General features: G+C 50.0%; 1 long non-coding RNA gene across 1 annotated transcript; it reads left to right on the forward strand.

The window, feature by feature from the left end:
• The first annotated feature begins 286 nt into the window (after window positions 1–286).
• Window positions 287–5,806, forward strand: LOC140410192 (uncharacterized). Its single transcript, XR_011940552.1, has 2 exons — window positions 287–448; window positions 5,670–5,806. It is a non-coding gene; the product is annotated as an uncharacterized lncRNA (long non-coding RNA).
• The last annotated feature ends 3,618 nt before the right edge of the window (window positions 5,807–9,424 follow it).

Here is a 9,424-nt window from a genome sequence, read left to right on the forward strand (position 1 = left end):
ATTTCTGTCTTTGGTTTAACATTTGTTTCCCTCTGAATTTCTGACGTGTTTGGAATGACTATTCGTCTGTCGCCTTTGGAAGGCTTTCCATAGAATGAGTAAAAACCAGCAAGAAATCACAGAATGTGAGTTAAACACAACTTCATTTCTGCCTCCATTTTAAGAGAAGATTCCTGGCCAGACAAACAAAGCTCATTGCAAAGTTTCACTTCATATTTTACCTGTTGTTCACAGACAGATTTCTTCAATGAGCTGCTCTATAAATATAGATTCAATTTGACTTTTTCTCACTGAGATGTTAAGCTTATTCCTGAATCAATACAGGGTCATCGGCAACAACATCATTTTATTAGACAAGGAGGTTCAATGGGATTTTTCACTGAAATCCACTGATGTCAATTCCTGAGATTGGAATTTATAATGAAACAATTTGGATTCAATGAAAACGGTCAGTTTAATAACCCCAATGTCCTGACTGCCTCACGTCCTGGCACCCTCACACCATCACATCCTCATGTCCCCTAACCCTCACATCCTGACCCACTCACGTCCCCGAAACCTCACATCCTGACCCGCTGTGTACCTCTTTCTGTGTGTGTCCCTCGCTCTGTGTGGCCCCCTCTCTCTGTCCATCTCTGTATCCCTCTCTCCCTCTGTGTCCCTGTCTCTCTCTGTGTCCTTCTATCTCACTCTATCCCTCTCTTTTACTGAGTACCTCTTTCTCTCTGTGTCACTCTCTCTGTGTCCCTCTCCCTCTATGTATGGCCCTCTCCATGTCTCTCTCGCTGTGTACCTCTCTCTCTCTGTCCCACTCTCTCTCGCTGTGTCCCTCTCTGACCCCTCTCTCTCGCTGTGTCCCCCTCTCTCTCGCTGTGTCCCCCTCTCTCTCGCTGTGTCCCCCTCTCTCTCGCTGCGTCCCCCTCTCTCGCTGCGTCCCCCCCTCTCTCGCTGCGTCCCCCTCTCTCTCGCTGCGTCCCCCTCTCTCTCGCTGCGCGTGCCTCGCTCTCGCTGCGTCCCTCGCTCTCGCTGCGTCCCTCTCCATCGCTGCGCCACTCGCTCTGCGTCCCCAGTGTCTGAGTGAGTGTGTAAGTGCGAGTGAGTGTGTATAACAGTGAATGAGTGTGTCAGAGTCAGTGTGGATGTGAGTGTGTCATACAGTGAGTGAGTGTAAGAGTGAGAATTGGTGAGAACTAGTGTGTGTGAGAGTGAGTCAGTATGAGTCTGTGTGTGTAAGTGTGTGAAGAGTGTGTTTGAATAAGAGTGACTGAGTGTATAAGAGTGAGCGTGTGAGTGAATGTGAATGTGCGAGTCTGTGGGCGTGGTTGTGAGCGGGTTGGTGTGTGAGTGATTAGTGTGTGAGTGGGTATGTGAGTGTGAGTGATTGCAAGTGTGGGTGTGTGTGTGTAAGACTGAGCGAGTTAATGTGTAAAAGTGAGTGAGTATGTGTGTGTAAGTGTGTGCGTATGTAAGAATGTGTGTGTAATAGTGTGTGAGTGAGGATGTGAGTGAGTGTGAGTATGTAAGATTGTGTGTGTGTGAGACAGTGTGTAAGAATGATAGTGTTTGTGTAAGTGTGAGTGTGTAAGTGTGAGTGTAAGAGGATTGTGCAAGCGTGAGTGTGAGTGAGGAATTGTGTGTAAGTGAGTGTGAACAACTGAGTGTGTCTGTGTCTGAGTGAGAGTGATTGAGCGTGTAGGAGTGAGTGAATGTGTGAGTGTGAGTGTATGAGTGAGGATGTGAGTGTCTGAGCATGTATGAGTGAGTGAGTGTGAGTGAGTGAATGAGTAATTGTGTGTAAGTTAGTGTGAATGAGTGAGTCAGTCTGTGTGTGAGCGAGAGTGAGTGCGTGTGTAAGAGTGAGTGAGTGTGAGTGAATAATTGTGTGTGAGTGAGTCTGATCCTGAGTGAGTGTGTGTGAGTGAGTGAGCGTGTGAGTGCATGTGTGAGGATGTGTGTGCCTGAGTATGTATGACTGAGTGAGTGTGAGTGAGAGAGTGTGTCAGAGTCGGGGTGTAAGAGTGAGTGTGTGATTGGGTGAGTTAGTGTGTGTGTAAAAGTGAGTGTGGATGTAAGAGTTAGTGTGAGTGATTGTGTAAGTGTAAGTGTATAAGTGAGTGAGAGTGTAAGTGTGAATTAGTTAGCGTGTATGAGTATGTGAGTGAGTGTGTAATGGTGAGTGTATAAGAGTGAGCGAGTCTGTGTGTGTATGTCAGAGTGAGTGATTGTGTAAGTCAGTTTGAGTGTGTGAGAGAGAGTTGGCGTGTAAGAATGAGTGAGTGGATTATTGAGAGTGAAAGAGTGTATCTGTATGTAATAGTGAGCATGTGATTGACTGTGTTGGGGTGAGTGTGAGTGATTATGGAAGAGTGAGTGTGAGTTAGCATGTGGGAGTGACAGTGTGTCAGAGTGACAGTGTGTCAGAGTGACAGTGTGTGTGTGAGAGTGAGTGTGAGTGTGTTTAAGACTGAGAGATAGTGTGTGTGATTGTGTGTGAGTGGGTGGGTGTGAGTGGGTGTGTGGGTGTGTGTGTGTGGGTGTGTGTGTGTGGGTGTGTGTGTGTGGGTGTGTGTGTGTGGGTGTGTGTGTGTGGGTGTGTGTGTGTGGGTGTGTGTGAGTGGGTGGGTGTGAGTGGGTGTGTGTGAGTGGGTGTGTGTGAGTGGGTGTGTGTGAGTGGGTGTGTGTGAGTGGGTGTGTGTGAGTGGGTGTGTGTGAGTGGGTGTGTGTGAGTGGGTGTGTGTGAGTGGGTGGGTGTGAGTGGGTGGGTGTGAGTGGGTGGGTGTGAGTGGGTGGGTGTGAGTGGGTGGGTGTGAGTGGGTGGGTGTGAGTGGGTGGGTGTGAGTGGGTGGGTGTGAGTGGGTGGGTGTGAGTGGGTGGGTGTGAGTGGGTGGGTGTGAGTGGGTGGGTGTGAGTGGGTGGGTGTGAGTGGGTGTGTGTGAGTGGGTGTGAGTGGGTGGGTGTGTGTGAGTGGGTGGGTGTGTGTGAGTGGGTGGGTGTGTGTGAGTGGGTGGGTGTGTGTGAGTGGGTGGGTGTGTGTGAGTGGGTGGGTGTGTGTGAGTGGGTGGGTGTGTGTGAGTGGGTGGGTGTGTGTGAGTGGGTGGGTGTGTGTGAGTGGGTGGGTGTGTGTGAGTGGGTGGGTGTGTGTGAGTGGGTGGGGTGTGTGTGAGTGGGTGGGTGGGTGTGAGTGGGTGGGTGGGTGTGAGTGGGTGGGTGGTGTGAGTGGGTGGGTGGGTGTTGAGTGGGTGGGTGGGTGTGAGTGGGTGGGTGGGTGTGAGTGGGTGGGTGGGTGTGAGTGGGTGGGTGGGTGTGAGTGGGTGGGTGGGTGGGTGTGAGTGGGTGGGTGGGTGTGAGTGGGTGGGTGGGTGTGAGTGGGTGGGTGGGTGTGAGTGGGTGGGTGGGTGTGAGTGGGTGGGTGGGTGTGAGTGGGTGGGTGGGTGTGAGTGGGTGGGTGGGTGTGAGTGGGTGGGTGGGTGTGGGTGGGTGGGTGTGAGTGGGTGGGTGGGGTGTGAGTGGGTGGGTGGGTGTGAGTGGGTGGGAGGGTGTGAGTGGTGGGAGGGTGTGAGTGGGTGGGTGGGTGTGAGTGGGTGGGTGGGTGTGAGTGGGTGGGTGGGTGTGAGTGGGTGGGTGGGTGTGAGTGGGTGGGTGGGTGTGAGTGGGTGGGTGTGAGTGGGGTGGGTGGGTGTGAGTGGGTGGGTGGGTGTGAGTGGGTGGGTGGGTGTGAGTGGGTGGGTGGGTGTGAGTGGGTGTGAGTGTGTGAGTGGGTGTGAGTGTGTGAGCGGGTGGGAGTGTGTGAGCGGGTGGGTGTGTGTGAGCGGGTGGGTGTGTGTGAGCGGGTGGGTGTGTGTGAGCGGGTGGGTGTGTGTGAGCGGGTGGGTGTGTGTGAGCGGGTGGGTGTGTGTGAGCGGGTGGGTGTGTGTGAGCGGGTGGGTGTGTGTGAGCGGGTGGGTGTGTGTGAGCGGGTGGTGGGTGTGAGCGGGTGGGTGGGTGTGAGCGGGTGGGTGGGTGTGAGCGGGTGGGTGGGTGTGAGCGGGTGGGTGGGTGTGAGCGGGTGGGTGGGTGTGAGCGGGTGGGTGGGTGGTGAGCGGGTGGGTGGGTGTGGGCGGGTGGGTGGGTGTGGGCGGGTGGGTGGGTGTGGGCGGGTGGGTGGGTGTGGGCGGGTGGGTGGGGTGTGGGCGGGTGGGTGGGGGGTGGGCGGGTGGGTGGGGGTGGGCGGGTGGGTGGGGGTGGGTGGGTGGGTGGGGGTGGGCGGGTGGGTGGGGGTGGGCGGGCGGGTGGGGGTGGGCGGGCGGGTGGGGGTGGGCGGGCGGGTGGGGGTGGGCGGGCGGGTGTGAGTGGGCGGGCGGTGTGAGTGGGCGGGCGAGAGCGGGCGGGCAGAGAGCGGGCGGGCGGGAGGGGCGGGGCGGGAGTGGGTGTGCGGGAGTGGGTGTGAGAGACCGATTAAGTGTGGAATCAGCGTGCAATAATGAGTGAGTCTGTAGTAATGAGTGAGTTTCAGTGTGTAAGTGAGTGTGAGTGAGTGATTGTGTAATGGTGAGTGAGTGTGAGTCGGGGTGTGTAAGAGTGAGTTAATGAGTGAGAGTATGTTAGTGAGTGATTGTGCAAGAGTGTGTGAGTATTGTGTGTGTGTGAGACTGATTGAGTGAGTGTGTGAGAGTGAGTGAGTGTGGAATCAGTGTGTAATAATAAGTGAGTCTATAGGAATGAGTGAGTTTCAGTGTGTAAGTGAGTGTGAGTGTGTAAGCGTGACTTAAATCCACTCGATTAGATTGCACACTGTATCGCACTGCAGTGTATCTGTTAACTGTGAGTGTGTGCAAGAGTGAGCGAGTCAGTGTGTGTGATTGTGTAAGTGAATTTGAGTGTGTGAGCGAGTTAGTGTGTAAGAATGAGTGAGTGTGCGAGTGTGTGCGTGTAATAGTGGGGGTGAGTGTGTGTGTAAGGGTGAATGATTAAGTGTGTGAGGGAGTGTGAGTGCGAGTTTGTAGCAGTGTGTGTGAGTGAATGTATAAGAGTGAGTGTGTGAGTGAGTGCGTAAGAGAGTGAGTGTGTGTGTGATTGAATGTGTGAAGGTGAGTGGGGGGTGTGAGTGAGTGTTTAAGTGTGAGAGAGTGTGTGTGAGAGACTGAGTGAGTGTGTGAGAGTAAGTGAGTGTAATAATGAGTGAGGGTGTAGGAATAAGAGTGTGAGTGAGTGTGTAATGGTGAGCGAGTGTGAGTCAGGGTGTGTAAGAGTGAGTTAGTGAGTGTGTTAGTGAGTGATTGTGTACGACTGTGTGAGTGAGTGTAAGCGTGAGTTAAATCCACTCGATTAGATTGCACACTGTATCGCACTGCAGTGTATCTGTTAACTGTGAGTGTGTGCAAGAGTGAGCGAGTCTTGCACGACTAGAGAGCTCGATTAGATTCCAGTCTGTAACTCACTCCCGGGTATCTGTTATTCAATATATAAACCATTGTGAACCCCTCGATTAGATTCCAGTCTGTAACTCACTCCCAGGTACCTGTTATTCTTTATATAAACACCCCTGAATCCCTCAATTAGATTCCAGTCTGTAACTCACTCCCGGGTATCTGTTATTCTATATATAAACACCCCTGAATCCCTCAATTAGATCCTGCTCCTATTCCTTGTGGTCTGTTATTGCTAATTATCTCTCTGTTTATCTATTTCAGAGTATCCAGAAAAGTGGGATGGGAATGAATTCGGCATCGTTTTGGATTTGGATATTGGAGAAATCATCATTTGGGATAAGTTCTGTTACGTTGATAATTTCCTACCTTCTTTAAAAATAAAACCCTTCCTTTGGAAACATTGCCTCATTCCCTCTACTTGCTGTAAATATCCTGGCAGCTTCTGTTTTGGAAACTGTAGAGGAACATTTATTCCCTTTGTAACCCCATGCTGAACCTGTCCTGGGAGTGTTTGCTGGGGACAGTGTAGAGGGAGCTTTACTCTGTATCTAACACCGTGCTGTACCTGTCCTGGGAGTGTTTGATGGGGACAGTGTAGAGGGAGCTTTACTCTGTATCTGACCCTGTGCTGTACCTGCGCTGGGAGTGTTTGATGGGTCTTTAAGAGAAGATTCCTGGCCACAAAAACAAAGCTCATTGCAAAGTTTCACTTCATATTTTACATGTTGCTCACAGACAGATTTCTTCAATGAGCTGCTCTATAAATTTGGATTCAATTTGATTTATTCACACTGTGAGATGTCAAGCTTATTCCTCAATCAATACAGGGTCATCGGCAACAACATCATTTTATTAGACAAGGAGGTTCAATGGGATTTTTTCACTGAAATCATCTGATGTCATTTCATGAGATTAGAATTTATAATGAAACAATTTGGATTCAATGAAAACGGTTAGTTTGATAACCCCAACTGCTTTCTGTTAACTCGCCCGTCACTCTCCACTCTCACCTTGTTTTTAAGTTGGGGAATTCTGCTGGCAGCTTGTGCACAGGAAGAGCCCCAAAATGGTGGCACTTTCAAAATTAAGTTCAGAGTCTCTGAAGATGGATTTCTTTCTCTCTTTCTACTTGAACATGTACACACTGACAGCAGGCATATTGATTGCACAGCAAGATTCCCCAGTCAGAAATGTGATCATGGTGGAAAATTCCCCTACGTCCCCTGTGGAAAGGTTGAATTAACTCCCTCATTCCCACGTTTAAGTTTAAGACTTTTAACTCATGACCTTCAAACATTTTGCAGTCCGTGAGCTACTTTTTAATAAGTGTGGTCACTGTTGCTGTGTTTTTTGAAAATATTTTCATTCCGATGAGGACGGACATAACAACATACAAACAATCAGTCAGTCACAACACAAACAAAATACTATTCTCCTCATTTGACATTTATTCCTTTATTTCCAATAAACCTTTCTGCTCTTCCCTCCCCTTACCCACTGGCAACAAACAGATCTGTAAATAGAGACAAGAACAGCTTCCATCTCGTCCAGAAACCCCCATCTGAGCCACAAAGGGCTAACTTTAGTTTCTCAAGTTTAAGGAATTCCGCAATATCCCTCAACCATGTCGATATTTTTGGCGGATCTTCTGACTTCCCTTCCAATAAAATTAGCCTCCGGGCGATCAATGTGACAAAGGCCACCACATCGGCCCCGTCCCCACCTATTAGTCCCGGTACTTCCGACACCCCAGAAATTGCCTCGTGGTCCCAGTAATATTTCCACCTCCACAACTTTTGTTCGTGTTGAAATAGCGAGAGCCAGAAGCCCACAAATCGTGGACGTGACCAGAAGATGTGGACATGGTTAACTGGTCCTCCTTTACACTCTCACATTTATCTCCTTCCTCTGTGAGGAATCTGCTCATTCGTTCCTGTGTCATATGGGCCCCTGTGTACATCCTTGAATTGTATCAAGCCCATCCGAGCACATGAAGATGTCGCATTGACCCTGTGTATAATCTCACTCCATAGTCCCCATTCCAACTCCATATCCAACTCTTCCTTCCACTTTTGTTTCATCTCTTCAATCGCTGCTTTCTTTCTGTCCATCAGCCACCTGTAAATGTTAGTAATTCTCCCATCACCAACTCAGCTGGGAGGAGCAATTTCTCCAGCAGCTTGTTCTCCGGTAGGCAAACGAACGAGGACAACTCCTTTTTCACCAAGTTTCATCATTGAAGATAATTAAACTTCACCTCCCTCTGCATTTTATGTTTCTCCCTCAATTCTTCAAATCTACTTTCCAACAACAAGTCTGTAAGCTGTCTCAGCCCAGCTTTATGCCACTGTTTAAATATTGTATCCAGTCTTGCCGCTGGGGTGAATCGGTGGTTTCCATAAATAGGGGCTCGCACCGTCAAGTTTACCAAAGCAAAATGGCATCTCCGCTTGCTCCAGATGTTGAAGGAAGATGCCAGCACCGGGCTTTGTGTCAACCTCCCCGGGGGAAATGGGAGTGCAGCCGCAGCGGAAGTCTGCAAACTAGCCCCCTTACACGATTCTTCCACCACCTGTACCCATTCCGCTTCTTCCTCTCCCCACCATTGCCCAATCTTCTCCAAATTCACCGCCCAATAATAATACAAAAGATTGGGAAGCACCAACCCTCCCACCCACCCATTCTTTTTAAATATGAGCTGGTCTTTTTGAAGAGAAATCCAATTAATCACCTTCCAGTTACCGATGGAGAAGTCATCTGCCGCATTTTCTATCTGATTAGAGCAGGGTGTCTGTGTGAGGGTAAGTGTGTTACTGTGTGTGTGGACTTTTCTCTATCTGTCTATCTGCCAGTCGCCCTGGTCCAAGATTATATTTCACTCTCCATAGATGCTGCCTGACCTGCTCAGTATTTTCCCGCATTGGTACAAGAGCGCGGAGGTAAGGCTGAACTTATACAAGACACTAGTTAGACCTCAGCTGGAATATTGTGGACAGTTCTGGGTGCCACACTGTAGGAAGGATGTGAACACACTGGAGCGAGTGCAGAGGAGGTTCACAAGAATGGTTCAGGAATGAGATACTTCAGTGATGAGGTTAGATTGGAGAGGTTGGGTCTGTTCTCCACGGAGAGAAATGGCCAAGAGGAGATGAGATAGAGGTGTTCAAATTCTTGGGGGTGCCGGACAGAGTAGACAGGGAGAAACGGTTCCCACTATTAAGAAGATCAAGAACGAGATGGCAGAGAATTAAAGTGAATTGGAAAAGAAGCAAATATGATCTGAGAAAATGGAAACAGTATAGTGTAGAGAGAGCCCTGCTCGATATCTGACCCCGTGCTGTACCTGTCCTGGGAGTGTTTGATGGGGACAGTGTAGAGGGAGCTTTACTCTGTATCTAACCCCGTGCTGTACCTGTCCTGGGAGTGTTTGATGGGGACAGTGTAGAGGGTGCTTTACTCTGTATCTGACCCTGTGCTGTACTTGTCCTGGGAGTGTTTGATGGGGACAGTGTAGAGGGAGCTTTACTCTGTATCTAACCCCATGCTGTACCTGTCCTGGGAGTGTTTGATGGGGACAGTGTAGAGGGTGCTTTACTCAGTATGTAACCCCGTGCTGTACCTGCCCTGGGAGTGTTTGATGGGGACAGTGTAGAGAGAGCTTTACACTGTATCTAACCCCATGCTGTACCTGTCCTGGGAGTGTTTGATGGGGACAGTGCAGAGGGAGCTTTACTCTGTATCTAACCCCGTGCTGTACCTGTCCTGGGAGTGTTTGATGGGGACAGTGTAGAGGGAGCTTTACTCTGTATCGAAACCCATGCTGTACCTGTCCTGGGAGTGTTTGATGGGGACAGTGTAGAGGGTGCTTTACTCAGTATGTAACCCCGTGCTGTACCTGCCCTGGGAGTTTTTGATGGGGACAGTGTAGAGAGAGCTTTACACTGTATCTAACCCCGTGCTGTACCTGTCCTGGGAGTGTTTGATGGGGACAGTGTAGAGGGAGCTTTACTCTGTAT

This window comes from Scyliorhinus torazame, chromosome 4, assembly GCF_047496885.1.
Source record: "Scyliorhinus torazame isolate Kashiwa2021f chromosome 4, sScyTor2.1, whole genome shotgun sequence".
Classification (NCBI taxonomy): domain Eukaryota; kingdom Metazoa; phylum Chordata; class Chondrichthyes; order Carcharhiniformes; family Scyliorhinidae; genus Scyliorhinus; species Scyliorhinus torazame.